We start from the raw sequence: 14,245 nt of genomic DNA, 5'->3' as shown, positions 1-14,245 counted from the left end.
TGATTGTTTGGTTATTTCATTTACCAAAGGTAATTGAAGCAGATATTTATGAAGTCATTGTGAACTATCATTAATATTTGGAGGATTTTCTTGCTATGCTGTATTAGGAGGAGGAGATCACCAGACAAACATTTAAATAGTTTTATTTAACTATTTCTCATCTCCATATATTATTTGTTAATTTAAAAACATTTTTGCTGTTAACAAGCATGTTATCTCTGGGGACACAAATCCAGTTTGAGATCTGTAAAACTAAGCATCTGTCAGGGTTCATTCTGAACTCTGGGGTACAGATGTGGGGACCCGCATGAAAGACCCCCTAAGCTTATTTCTACCAGCTTAGGTTAAAAACTTCCCCAAGGCACAAATCCTTCCTTGTCCTTGGATGGGTACTGCTGCCACCACCAAGTGAGTTAGACAAAGATTCAGGAAAAGGACCACTTGGAGTTCCTGTTCCCCTAAAATATCCTCCCAACCCCCTTCACCCCCTTTCCTGGGGAGGCTTGAGAGTAATCTACCAACCAAATAGGTAAACCAGGTGAGCACAGACCAGACCCTTGGTTTTTAGTGTCCTAAAAAACAATCAGATTCTTAAAAAACAGAACTTTATTATAAAGAAAAAAAAGTAAAGAAGCACCTCTGTAAAATCAGGATGGAAGGTAATTTTACAGGGTAATATTTAAAACACAGAGGATTCCCCTCTAGGCAAAACTTCAAAGCTACAAAAAACAGGGATAAAGCTCCCTCTTAGTACAGAGAAAATTCACAAGCTAAAACAAGAGATACTCTAATGCATTTCATTGCTATTACTTACTATTTCTGTAGGTTTAGATGTATCATTCAGTAGGAGCTGGATTACTTGGCTTCGTCTCTCTCTGTCTCCAAAGAGCACCCAAAAGTCCAAAACAAAAACCTTTCCCCACAGATTTAAAAGTATCTTCTCCCCTTATTGGTCCTTTTGGTCAGGTGCCAACCAGATTATCTGATCTTCTTAACCCTTTACAGGTAAAGGAGGAAGTTTATGCTACCTGTAGCTGTATGTTTATGACCGCATCACTGATATCTTCTAGACCAGGGGTGAGCAAACTATGGCCTAGGGGTCGCATCTGTCCCTCCAGATGTTTTAATCTGGCCCTCGAGCTCCCGCCAGGGAGTGGGGTCTGGGGCTTGCCCCACTCCGTGTGACTCCTAGAAGCAGCAGCAGCATGTCCCCCCTCTGGTTCCTACACGTAGGGGCAGCCAGGGGGCTCTGCATGCTGGAAGGAAGACTTCTCCATGTTCTCCCAAGGGGAGGTACAGGGTGGTGCCTGTGGATGGGGAAGTGTGCAGAGCTGCCTGGCCACGCCTCCGCATAGGAGCCGGAGAGGGGACATGTTGCGGCTTCTGGGAGCTGCTTGAGGTAAGCACCTCGTGGAGCCTACACCCCTGACCGCCTCCCGCGCCCCAACCCCTTGCCCCAGCCTTGATCCCCCTCCCACCCTCTGAACCCCTCCAGCCCAGAGCACCCTCCTTCACCCCCAACGCCTCATCCCCAGCTCCCCCTAAAGCCTGCACCCCCAGCCATAGCCCTCACCCCATCCTGCACCCCAACCCCTAATTTCATGAGGGTTCATGGCCCGCCATACAATTTCCATACCCAGATGTGGACCTCGGGCCAAAATGTTTGCCCACCCCTGTTCTAGACTGAGCACTGATAGAAAGATTAACCTAAATCTATACAGAAGTCCCTGGAATCCCATAAGATTGGGTCCCTAATCCATGAACTATTGGAACTCATTCACAAAACTTCTCTTAAACACTACATGAATATATTGTCTCATACTATAGAATTAGAATTTATAATCCCTATTCCATGATGAGATATCTTTGAGCTATAATGTATATCTATCTTTAATCGGATTTTTTTGATAAAATGCTTTGCGGGAAAAAAGCAATTTAAATAAAGTTTTTTAAAAAAAATTTTTAAAAAATCATTGATTTTTATCCATTTTGGTTCTCAATCTATTTACCATTGTAGGCCGCATATGCAGCTCTCTGTGTTGTATGGACCTCATCCACACAATATATATACTACCTGTATGGCCCTGAGGCTGTCACATGGGCCACAGCTGTGTGCTGATTGGGCCACAAGTGGCCCGTGGGCTGAGAACCACTGCTCTATAAAAGATAAGACGCTAGGACAACTCTCTGTTGCTGGGAAAATTCTTGCACAGGTCATTTTGGATAGACTTAACACCTATCTTGTGGAAACCATCCTCCCAGATTCTCAATGTGGATTTCAGTCTGGAAGGAGCACTATAGACATGATCTTCACAGCCCCTCGGCTTCAGGAAAAATGCTGGGAGCAGAACCGTGGCCTTTATATGGTGTTCATTGACTAAACTAAAGCTTTTGACTCTAAGTTTTGAGAGACTCTGAAAACTTCTGTTCATCTTGGGAGGTCTTGCAAAGTTTATTGCTTTCATGCAGTCCTTCCATGATGAGATGATGGCTGGAGATATGGAAAATGGTGAGATATCAAACCCCTTCTCAGTGCCCAATGACCTCAAACAAGGTTGCATGCGAGTTCCACACTCCTTTCCAACCCTTTTTTTCACAATGCCTATGGATGTATTTCATGACATTGACAGTATTTATCCAGTTCCACACTGATGGGAAGCTATTCAAATCTGCAACGCTTCTGTGCTCGCACGACAATGGAATATTTACGAATTAAGGAGCTTTTATTTGCTGATGACTGTGCGTTGCTTGCTCACTAAACTGATGACATTCAAGTTATAACCGATCACTTTGCTTGTGTAATCGATCATTTCAGTTTCACAATCAGCCTAAAAAAAACTGAAGTACTGTACCAACCTGTGCCAAGGGGATGCTCATACCTACCTTATTAAGATAAACAAAGCTCCTCTCAAGTTCATGGAGAAGTTTTGCTACCAAGGGAATATGCTGTCACAGAATGCCACAATTGATGAGGAGATTACCTATCCCATTGTAATCGTGCCTTTGTGGGTCACAACTGAGAATACCAAATTCAGGACAAACTACTCCAAAACTGATATATATTCTCCTATAAAATATACCAAACCAGCAACAAAAGTAAACTTCTGTTTCACCACACTGACAAGAAGTCAGAAAAGCAGTTTTCTTAGATATTCCAGTCCTTTTATCACCACCAAAACCACTAGACTTAAAGATGAGGGGTTCTTTAAAACCAATTTCATCAAATGAAAGGTTCTTCTGAGTCAATAGGACCAGTCACACACCCAGGTCAATATATAACTCAGATCTTACCCAGTAATCATGCTGTTGCCAATCCTTTAGTATCTAAAAATCTAAAGGTTTACTGATAGAAAAGAGTTAAAATTGGTAAAAAGAATCAAATACATATAATAATTGCAAAGTTCTTGGTTCAGGCTTGTAGGAGTGATGGAATAAACTGCTGGTTTAAGTCAAGTCTCTCGTTGCTTCCAAATCATTGGAAGGTCCTCAGTCCCTTGGTTAGAATGCTCCCATTAGCGTAAGTTCATAGCCCAGAGGTCTGACCAGGAAAGAGGAAAAATTGAGATGTTTCCAGCGTCTTTTATAGCTTCTGCCATGTGGAGGGAAATCCATTGTTTCAAACAATGCCCTCAGCACAGTCAGTGGAAAATTACAGGTAGCAAGATGGTGTTTGGAGTCACATAGACAACATAGACAAGTCACATGTCCATGCATGATTTTGCTTGGCACAATCATCTTTAGCAAATCATAACCTTTCCATAAACACCTTGCTTGACATGATTTGTACAAGATTTGTTGCAATTATGTAACAGTAATAGCAACAATGATCTACATGGTCATATTTAATCAGTCACACACACATCCAAGGCCAGCTCCATGTCTGGAATGCTGTCACACCACCGATGGAATGATAGGGGTATCAAAATAAGCACGAAGTTAAATTTCTATTCTTTTTCCAACTCTTCTATATGGTTGTGAGATGTGGACAACATATCAAAGGTTCATATGTGCTGTCTTTGGTCTGTTTGCAGGGTCAAATGGTGGGACAAGATTTCCAGTACCAAAATTCTTAATGTTGTTGGATATCTTGCATTCAAAGCATGCTCATAGAAGTTCAGCTGCGTTGGTCCGGGCATCTTGTTCATGTGGTCAATTTGAGCACACCCAAGGCCATATTTATGGTCTGCTAAAGCAAGGGACCCATTTTCATAGTGGCCAGTACAAACAATATAAAGTATCAGGGGGTAGCAGTGTTAGTCTGTATCCACAAAAACAACAAGGAGTCCAGGGGCACCTTAAAGACTAACAGATTTATTTGCGCATAAGCTTTCGTGGGTAAAACACCACTTCAGATGCATGGATTGAAAATTACAGAAGTTACACAAGTTCTCACTGGTTCTCCACTTGTGAGGTAACTCCCTTCCCTTCATGTGTCATTATATAATGCCTCCATCTGTAATTTTCACTCCATGCATCTGAAGAAGTGATGTTTTACCCACAAAAGCTTATGCCCAAACAATATAAAAACACACTGAAGTCAAACTTGAAAGCATGTCCGGCTCACCCCAGCAACTGGGAGGCAACAGCCCATGACAGGGCAAGGTGGCAGAAGATGTGTCATGTCACCACTAACTGCTCTGAAGCAAGGCACATTAACACTATGTGAAAAAACGTGAACAGCACAAAACAAGTATGCTACAGACTGCAATGGTCATGGACAGTCTTGTCTGTCCCACATATAACCGTGTTTCCAGTTCTCACATTGGTCTGACCTCACATATACATGTTCACCAATGGCATTTGCTGAATCCTCATATGTTAACATCAACATGAACTCCAACACAAGTACTAGTTATACAAATAGAATTTAAAATGTACACTGCTTAGACAAAAAGTGAAAGGGAATTTCACCTAGCTTTTCCTGAAGCAGCAGACATAGTAAACACTATTTAGCTGAGCAAACAAAGCAGGGCAGGGAGTATACTGAGGTAGATGGTAAACTAGAGAAATCTATGTGCTTGAACTCTACAGATAAAATACTAGTATTAGTCCTTAGATTTATGGGACTGTATTGGCTCCCTCTAGTGGTTAACTAGAACTGCAAATTACAGGTTTGGTGTGGTTGGTTTTATAACTCACACACTAGTGCAGGGGTTCTCAAACTGGGGGTCGGGACCCCTCAGGGGGTCGTGAGGTTATTACATGGGGGGTCGCAAGCTGTCAGCCTCCACCCCAAATCCTCCTTTGCCTCCAGCATTTATAATGGTATTAATAAATTAAAAACACTTTTTAATATATTTAGGGGGATCGCACTCAGAGGCACAATCAAGGTGGGCCACTTCCAGCATAAATTAACCAGAAGGCCGGGGGGGGGGGAGGAAAAAACAAGGGGAAATAGGCTACCTTGCATAACGACTTAGCCACTCCCAGTCTCTATTTAAGCCTAAATTAATAATATCCAATTTGCAAATGAATTCCAATTCAGCAGTTTCTCGCTGGACTCTGGATTTGAAGTTTTTTTGTTGTAAGATAGCGACCTTCATGTCTCTGATTGCGTGACCAGAGAGATTGAAGTGTTCTCCAACTGGCTTATGAATGTTATAATTCTTGACATCTGATTTGTGTCCATTTATTCTTTTACGTAGAGACTGTCCAGTTTGACCAATGTACATGCACATTGTGGGGAGAGTGGTCAGTTTGGATGAGCTATTGCCAGCAGGAGAGTGAGTTTGTGGGGGTGGGGGGGTGAGAAAACCTGTATTTGTGCTGGAAATGGCCCACCTTGATTTTCATGCACGTTGTAAGGAGAGAGTGGTCACTTTGGATAGGCTCTTACCAGCAGGAGAGTGAGTTTGTGTGTGTGGCTTTTGGAGGGGGGTGAGAGAACCTGGATTTCTGCAGGAAATGGCCCACCTTGATTATCATACACATTGTGAAGAGAGTGGTCACTTTGGATGGGCTATTACCAGCAAGAGAGTGAGTTTGTCTGTGGGGGGGCGGAGGGTGAGAAAACCTGGATTTGTGCTGGAAATGGCCCATCTTGATGATCACTTTAGATAAGCTATTACCAGCAGGAGAGTGGGGTGGGAGGAGGTATTGTTTCATGGTGTCTGTGTATATAATAATGTCTTCAGCAATTTCCACAGTATGCATCAGATGAAGTGAGCTGTAGCTCACGAAAGCTCATGCTCAAATAAATTGGTTAGTTTCTAAGGTGCCACAAATACTCCTTTTCTTTTTACACTCATATAAGAGACAGCTTATTTAAGAAAATTCAGATGGGAAAATCTTAGACCCTAGATTCCCAGTCAAAAAACTTAGAGGAGTTAAACTTGTAAATATGTATAAGGGAAAAAAAAAATTTCAATAAAATCACTTGGGGTTTAAGAAACACAAATGCTTGAGAGCCAGGATTCATTGTGTGTGTGTGTGTGTGGGGGGGGGGATTCCTAAAACATAATGGGTAGCATGCACATGTTGGAACTCTGCAGTTTTAAAAATGTATATATCAACCACTTTTAATAACTACAAAATTCCCCTACTTATCCTTCAAGTAGCCAAAGGCACTACTCCTCACCAAGGACGACAACACACGTACACAAATTTTGAGTTTCCAGGCTAAACTATTTTGTATATTACAAGTCAAAAATTATTTCTCCAAACTTGTTCATCTTTTTAAACCCACATCTCTCAAACGCATTGCCCGATTTACCTCGAACTTTCCTGGGGGTGGGAGGAGAGAGGGGAAAAATCTATCCCGCCATAAAAATCAAACGTGAAATTTCAGGTAGATTGGTTATGACTAAGCCAAAGAAACAAAGGGAATTGGTGAAAGTGGCAGAAAAATCTATAGTGTAGACGTGGCCTTTGGATTTACTGACTCAGTCTTATGGTCAGTCTGTTCAAACGCAGTGATCTATTCTGACACACCAAAACCCTATTTAAAAGAGAGGAAGCAGCTGTCAGAGTATTTACAATGAGGGGCCCTGAACTTTGGAATTCACATCTCCCCTTGATCCAAAGGATTCCAATTCTGTCAATCTTCATGGCACACCACTATGCTCACTGTCTCCCTCGGGTTTTTAGCTAGGGAGTGGTGAGCTTAAGACTGGGATGTCTCAAAAACTGGCATTTACGTAGACTGCTGAAAGGATTAAAACTCTGAAAATATATTTAGAATAGAATTAGAAGACCAACTGATTTATTACAGATACAGACACAATGCAAGATATACAATAGAATAGTTACTCCTATGCAACTAAATCTCTCCCCATGAGTATCTGGGACGTAGTGCTAATTACACCTAGTTATTTCTATTGGACTTGCTTCCTGTTTCCTTACAAAACCTTTTACTATATATTCATTCTTGCTGACACTGAATATGCAATCATTCCTAGAATATATATTCTTAATGAATGCCTATTTATTCTGCCTCAAATCCCATATGCTCTTCTTAGCCTTTTGAATGCCACAGTCAAAACAGCCAACTTTTCACATATTAAAGCGATGAGTGGTGTTTGTGAATTAAGATTAGGGCCAAATCACACTATTTCTTCAGGTTAAACTTCCGCTGAAGAGACACGGGGGCCCTAAATAAAAATTACCTTTGGAAGTGATCCAAGGTTTATTTTCCACACCTAGACTTATTAGGATGATGATCCTAATAAGATTCAGAATGCACCTGGCTCCTCTGTCAGTGTCCCACACTTGTTCCCGGTTCTAGCAGCATTGAGCCCATTGACATCACACTGTGTCAAGTCTTTTTTTTTTTTTTTTTTTAAAGTTGTCATTTTAATGTCTACTGTAGTCAAGACAGTTAGGGCTATATCCTATGTTCTCAACCTACCCCAAAGCTCCCAGTTTTAGACAGTCAAGTAACTCTTAAGTGGACCTTCGTACTTAAATAGCTAAATGCTTTCCTAAGTTAGTACCTTTCCTTTGCCAATATACCACTTGTAGGAAAGTAGCATGACTATTTTGGAGTACAGATTTAAGTTTTTGATCTATCTGATGTAAAACTGAACCAAAGCTCATTATAATCTGCCCGTTTGACTCAAACTCTAGTTAGGATACAAAGTTTTTTCTTGACATCCAGGGTACATTAAACTTTTTCTTACGACATTTTAAAGAACTTGAATTACAAGAATAATTTTAACACAGATCATTCAGAACAAGAGAAAAACAATGTGTTGTAATACAACCTAAAATATAGTTCTACACAAAGAAGAACTTTATTAAATTTATTGGTTAAGTATTCTCTGTTAACAGCTGCCTGGTTCAGTAGAAGATGTATAAAACCAGAACACCACTCCCTAAAGCTTGTTGATAATAATCTTAACATTCCACACAGCACCCAGATGCTATTTCTATTACCACTTTGTAATGGAAATGAGAATGTCTTCCACAGCCACTGGAGAGAGAGAGCCAAAGGAAAATAAGAGTGAAAGCGCAGACCTGAGCATAAACAGTTATCATTAACTCAACACCACTTAGAATTTATGTAATACTTTACCAACATTAATTCGTCATTACAAACCTCCTGTGAACTAGGCAATATCTGCATTTTTCAAAGAGGCAGAGCACAGAGGCAAGGATGCCCAAAATAACCAAGGCCCAGATGTTGGATTTGCACCAGTGGAATCTTGCACTCACACTGAGCTGCACTGACTTCACTGGGGCTCTCCTCACATGTAACCAGGTGCAAAATCATGGCCCAGCTCAGTCACAATGCTTGCATTACAACTCAGGAATTGCCAACTCCCAACTCTATGGCTATTTCTCAGCAGGAATGTACACATCTAAAAACAAACGCAGCAATACAAAACAGAACTTGTACAACACAGTGATTCAGTTTCCTACAAGAAACTCCATTTTCTGACTTGTGAGCATAGTTCTCAACCTTAACATTACATTCACTTAAATTTTTGTATTCGAATTTACATTTTCCATGCCCTACAAAAAAAATACAAACTATTAAAAAGACACTGTCCATATGGGAGTGTAAACTTCAAAACATGAATTAAAAGTAGTTTTAGGTGCCACATCAAACCTTGAGTCTCTGCCAGTTTTTGTAGTTTTAAAACCACATTGTCCGAATACTACCATGTTTTCTTCCCTTTGTGGCTGTGTGAGTGGCCCACACAAACAACAGGGAGAAATTGGCAGATATCTACAGAGTAAAGCTGATTTTGCACAAAGTGCTTTTGAACCTATGAAGTAAAAAAGTGAAAACAATATTTTTTCCCCTCTAACTCCTTTCACAGGATCGTAGAAATGTAGGGCTGGAAGAGACTTCAAGTGGTCATTTAGTCCAGTCCCATGTACCGAGGAGGCAGGATTAAGCAGACCTAGACCATCTCTGACAGATATTTGTCTTTCAGTTTATAGCAATCGTAGGCCAGGTCTAAACTACGAACTTTGGTTCACACAAGTGCCCATGAACAGAAAGTAGTGACATCACTGACTATCCAATTTCCTTAGGGCACTGAGGATGTTGCTCATTTTCTTGTTTCTCCTCCATCTGGATGCAGAGCTTTATGGCCTGTTAGTGTTCCAAGCTGCTACTATTCTCCTCACCTGCGACCCCCTTTCCTCTTCCTCCTCGCTGCCTTGCACGCTCGCTCTGTCCGTACTTCCACTGGAGAAGGAACACGAGAGAGGGAGGCCAGCAAGCACAGCAGATGATTTCCTGTCTCCCTTCTCTCTGTTACACAGATTGTTCAAGACCAGGTGTGATTCTCCAGGCGGCCAGCTGGGATCCTGTTGCCTGCCAGAGAGGCTGCTCTTTGGCACAGGATACGTAACAGAGGGGTCACTTGGTAGGATGAGAAAGCATGGAGCTGTAGGTGAGTCCTGACTTCATTTCTTAAGTTACCTAGACCCCCCGTGAAACAAAGAAACAAAGACTGAAATAAAAAGCCCCTCACAAAGGTATTGTCTCATCCAGTCCTTCAGAGCCTTGGAACCACGCCTGTAACAGAAGCAACCATTGAAAACAAAAAAGAAATGTTCCTTTTCTATAGTTTTTAGAGCTTATGGCTGAAAAGAAAATAGGAGATTGTCTCTCTTTCCACCTCTCCATATCATCAGTAGATGAGTCAGAAGAAAAAAAAAACGTTCAAGTTATGGGTTGCAGCCAACACGAAACATTCAAGTCGATCATTTCTCTATATACATTACAGGTGAGACATGGCCCTGCCCGCTGGGACTCTCCCTTTCTCCGATGAGGCTGCTGTTCTGATCCGCTTTTCCACCGAGTACATTGAGATGTAGTAGTCTTTGCTTCCAACTGCCAGGCGAGGCCAACGAGGATGGAAAGCCAGCCAGCTGATGGCTCCGACTCTCCATCCCATAAATCCATCATAGTATTTGATATTGTTGATCTGCGCTCCATTCCCATTATAGATACATACATACAGCCCCCAAACTTTGTTTATTGCTTATGCGTACTTGGCTGCTTGCATCAGCACTGCGCATACCCTCCAGGAGGACTTGTGCCAATGCAAAGTGTGGTGCACAATGGGTAAGTATCCCAGTGTGCCATCCAGTGTGATGCCTTTTGGAAAATGTTCACAATATGTAGTGGGATAGAAATGATTCACTTAAAGACCTATAGAGAAGCTAGGAGTCAAGTTCCAAGCATGTACCTTTCTCCATCCCATAATCCCATCCATATCCCATAATTTTCATGCCTTTTTCAAAAATTCCACAAACCCATGTGGCATTTTTCAGCATCTGCCATCTCTGGGTACCTTGCCCCAGGGTACATCAACACAGGACTACTTTTCTATGGTCATACAAATATTGGTGAATCACCCGGGACACTTCACTGACATCAGTGTGGGCTAGTCACAGTTATCTTTAAGGTAACAAAAATTGCTTAGAAAGCTGCCAGCATAATGTTCTTTCCCCATTGGCAGATCATCACTAGCGATATGGAAATTCACCCAGTAATTCTGGGGGACTTAGCCTAACCCTGGCTCATAGAACCATACGCCAGCCACCTTAACACACCAAGGAAAGATTCAGCTACCTGCTCAGCAGGTGCAGAATGACTGTTGAACGTGCTTTGGGTAAATTGAAAAGATTTGGATCTCAATGAGAAAAATATCCCAATTGCTGTAGCTGCCTGTTGTGTAATGCATAACATGTGTGAGGAAAAGGGGGGAAAAAGCTGCCCCCAAGGTAGAGGTGGAGCAGCTGCCTGCTGACTGTGAACAGCCAGACACAACAGCCATTAAAAGAGCTCACCATGGAATTACATGATTGACAGAAGCTTTGAAAGAGCAATTGAATGGTCAGGCACAGTAGTGTTCTGTGCTGGACTGAGCTTTGGGTGTTGCTAGGAATTGTTTAGCATTTGCTGAATTTATAAAATGCAACTGTGTGTGTTCCTGAACCTATGAGTTATGGGGTGCTTTCTGTGCATTTACAAGTACTGTGTGCTGTCAGCACTGCTATGCATTCTGCAATGTCCATTGTGAACGAAACAGTTTTATTCTCCAAAAATAGATATGTATTGAGTGGCAAAAATAGTGCAAAAGAAATGTGCAAAAAACAACAAACAACGCAATACAAACTTAAATTAACAGAATGAGACTATGAAATAGGAGAGGAAGCAAACATTTCTGTCCATATCAGTGCAAAAAATGTAATTAATTGTGGCTATGCATACACCCTCCGTAGTTCTTATAGGTGAGAGTATGGGAAGCTGTGATTTTCCTTGCTGTCCCACAGTGTGAACTGATGGGGTAGTGATGCACCCCATGATGTCATGAGATGGAGGGCAGGTGTATGGGTAGGGAGCAACAACCATGGAGTTCTCCAAAGACTGCAAAGAGTGGGGAGTCTGGGATGTTTGGACCTATAGGTCAACTAGAGTCTGCAACATTTGTGTTCTCTGCCTGAGAAAATCCATTATGCCCTGGTGCATCTTCTCCTTTTTCTGCACCTTCTTCCTGTCTGTTCTTTACCTCTCCATGTCTACCATTTTGGCACTATAGTCCCTTTGTTCATGGTCTGATGCAGTACTTGCTTGCAGGCTCTCACTGAACATGTCCTCCCTACTCTTCTTTCTTCTCCTCATCAGAGTCAGGCATTCTGCAGGTGTGGAGGGAGCACCTCTCAAGGCTGCAACAGCAGCAGCTGCTGATAAAAAGCAGACAGATGTATACTTGGATTTACAGTCACAATGGAAAGGGAAGTTTCAAAACTCCCTTATCTTATTCCCCCACAAAAACTTTTAATAAGGCGTGTCGACACTTCAGCTTTGAAGCACCTCTGCACAGCAGTGCTCTCCAGCCCCAGCCATAGTGAGTATGGCTGGCCAAGGGCAAGGAATTTCAGTTGCATGAAACAATAAAAGTTTGGTCCCTTTTCCATGGGCACTAGTATAGGGCAATGACACTGAATACTGGTACCATTTTCCACAGGCTGTGGTGTTTTTAGCTGATATGTAACTCCTGAGGGTAACAAAGGTATACATAACACAGCTGCTGCTGGGGTCCCAAACCTGCCCAGAGCCATATGCTGCTAGCCTGTTTACTGCAATGGTGCCAGGTGAACTCATCGTGGAGTGGCATGGGAAAGCATCATACCACAAAGGAAGAAATAAGACAGCCTTCGCTAGAAACCTTAGAGAATGAACTGCAACGCACCACCATGAAAGTTTCATCACGATAGCCCAGGAGGAGTCAAGAGACATCTCTATGTTCATAAACAAACTGCTCTGAACCCCTGACCCCCCACTTAACCCAACAGGGTCATGAAAAGCAGATGCCAACCCTACCTCCATTTGTTGTACCACTACCTCCTCTTGTAGGAGTAAGACAGTAAAAAGTCCATACCGGTGTCTGGTTAAATTTGGGATGGGATGGGCACCATCTTTAAATTTAAATATTGTAAGAAAAAATGCATGCATACGCTTACCCATGGTCCCTTTCCCTACATAGGGGTAATCCATGCTTGGCTAGGGAAACTGGGTAGACCATGGCAAAGTCTCAAACAGGTCCTGACTTGTGGCATGGTTTGAGCTCCCTGCCATGTCTTGCCCCCTCATCCTCTTCCTCCTTGCTGTTCACAGCAGCGAGTCTCTTGTCTCATCCGTGGTGGTCTGCAATGTGCTGGCTGGGTCTCCACCAAGTATGACAGGCAAGTCACTGTAAAAGCGGCAAGTCTGAGGCTCAGCCCCAGATCCATTTTGCACTCATTGGCTTTGTGGTATGCCTGGCATAGTTCCTTCACTTTCATGCTGCAGTGCTGCTGATACTTGGTATACCGTTTTCCTGCATTTCCTGTGCAATCTGTTAGTAGATATTCACATTTCTACTGCTGATGCATAGCTGTGATTGCACAGCTTCTTCTCCACATAGGTCCATGAGATCCAATACTTCTTGCCTGCTCCAGCCAGGAGTGTCTCTAGTACATGGAGCTGGCAGAGTCAGTTGCATACAACAAGGGAGCACTGCTAGGTGTGCTTGCCAAGCTGGGCAATCAGAAAAAAGCATTTCAAACATGTGTGGTGGGGTGCCTTTCGGTCTCGGGGATCACCTGGCAGTAGAGCAGAGAGGTCACTGTTGCAGAGAATGGGGCATTGTAGGAAAGGCACTGGAGGACTGTTCAGGTTGACACAGGTCATACAGCGTCTACACACTTGTACTATGTCAACCTTAGTAGGTTGACTTCAGCTCCATGCCACTTGGAGAGATGGTTTTACTGCATTGCCGTAACAAGTCATTTATGTTAGGCAGAGACAAATTTAAGTAGACAGACATGTACAAATAGGTTGACACAAGGCAATTTATATTGACTTAACTTTGCAGAGTATACCAAGCCTTAGGCTTTGATCCTGTAAGCACTTATACATGTAAGGAAGCCTCACCAGGTTCAGTGGGACTATTCAGATGCATAGTGTTTGGAGGAACAGGGCTTTATGTTACTTTTAACAGCAGGGGGGAAGGAGGGGAGAGTCACATTTGCATCTGAAATATAAATTGATGGGCTTGCTTTAAATATAAAGGAGTTTTCAAGCTTTACCAGATTTACTAGAGGAGTTTAGATGCTCTTTGAACCTCACCTACTGGGGTTGTATAGTTTACTCAGGTCTCCCGAGTTTTTTGCTAGTAGAACTTGGAGAACATAAAGAAGGGCCATACTAGGTCAGACCAAAGGTCCATCCAGCCCAGTATCCTGTCTACCAACAGTGGCCAATGCCAGGTGCCTCAGAGGGAGTGAACCTAATAGGTAA

At 42.5% G+C, this 14,245-nt stretch overlaps 1 protein-coding gene across 2 annotated transcripts in view; it reads right to left on the bottom strand.

Moving 5' to 3' along the window:
• Positions 1-14,245, bottom strand: part of SKA1 (spindle and kinetochore associated complex subunit 1) — a 45,974-nt gene that overhangs the window by 29,055 nt on the left and 2,674 nt on the right. The gene's annotated exons all lie outside the window — the stretch shown is intronic.

This window comes from Natator depressus, chromosome 5 (genome assembly GCF_965152275.1).
Source record: "Natator depressus isolate rNatDep1 chromosome 5, rNatDep2.hap1, whole genome shotgun sequence".
Classification (NCBI taxonomy): domain Eukaryota; kingdom Metazoa; phylum Chordata; order Testudines; family Cheloniidae; genus Natator; species Natator depressus.
Note: the sequence above shows the minus strand (reverse complement) of the source record. Positions and strands in the feature narration are given on the sequence as shown.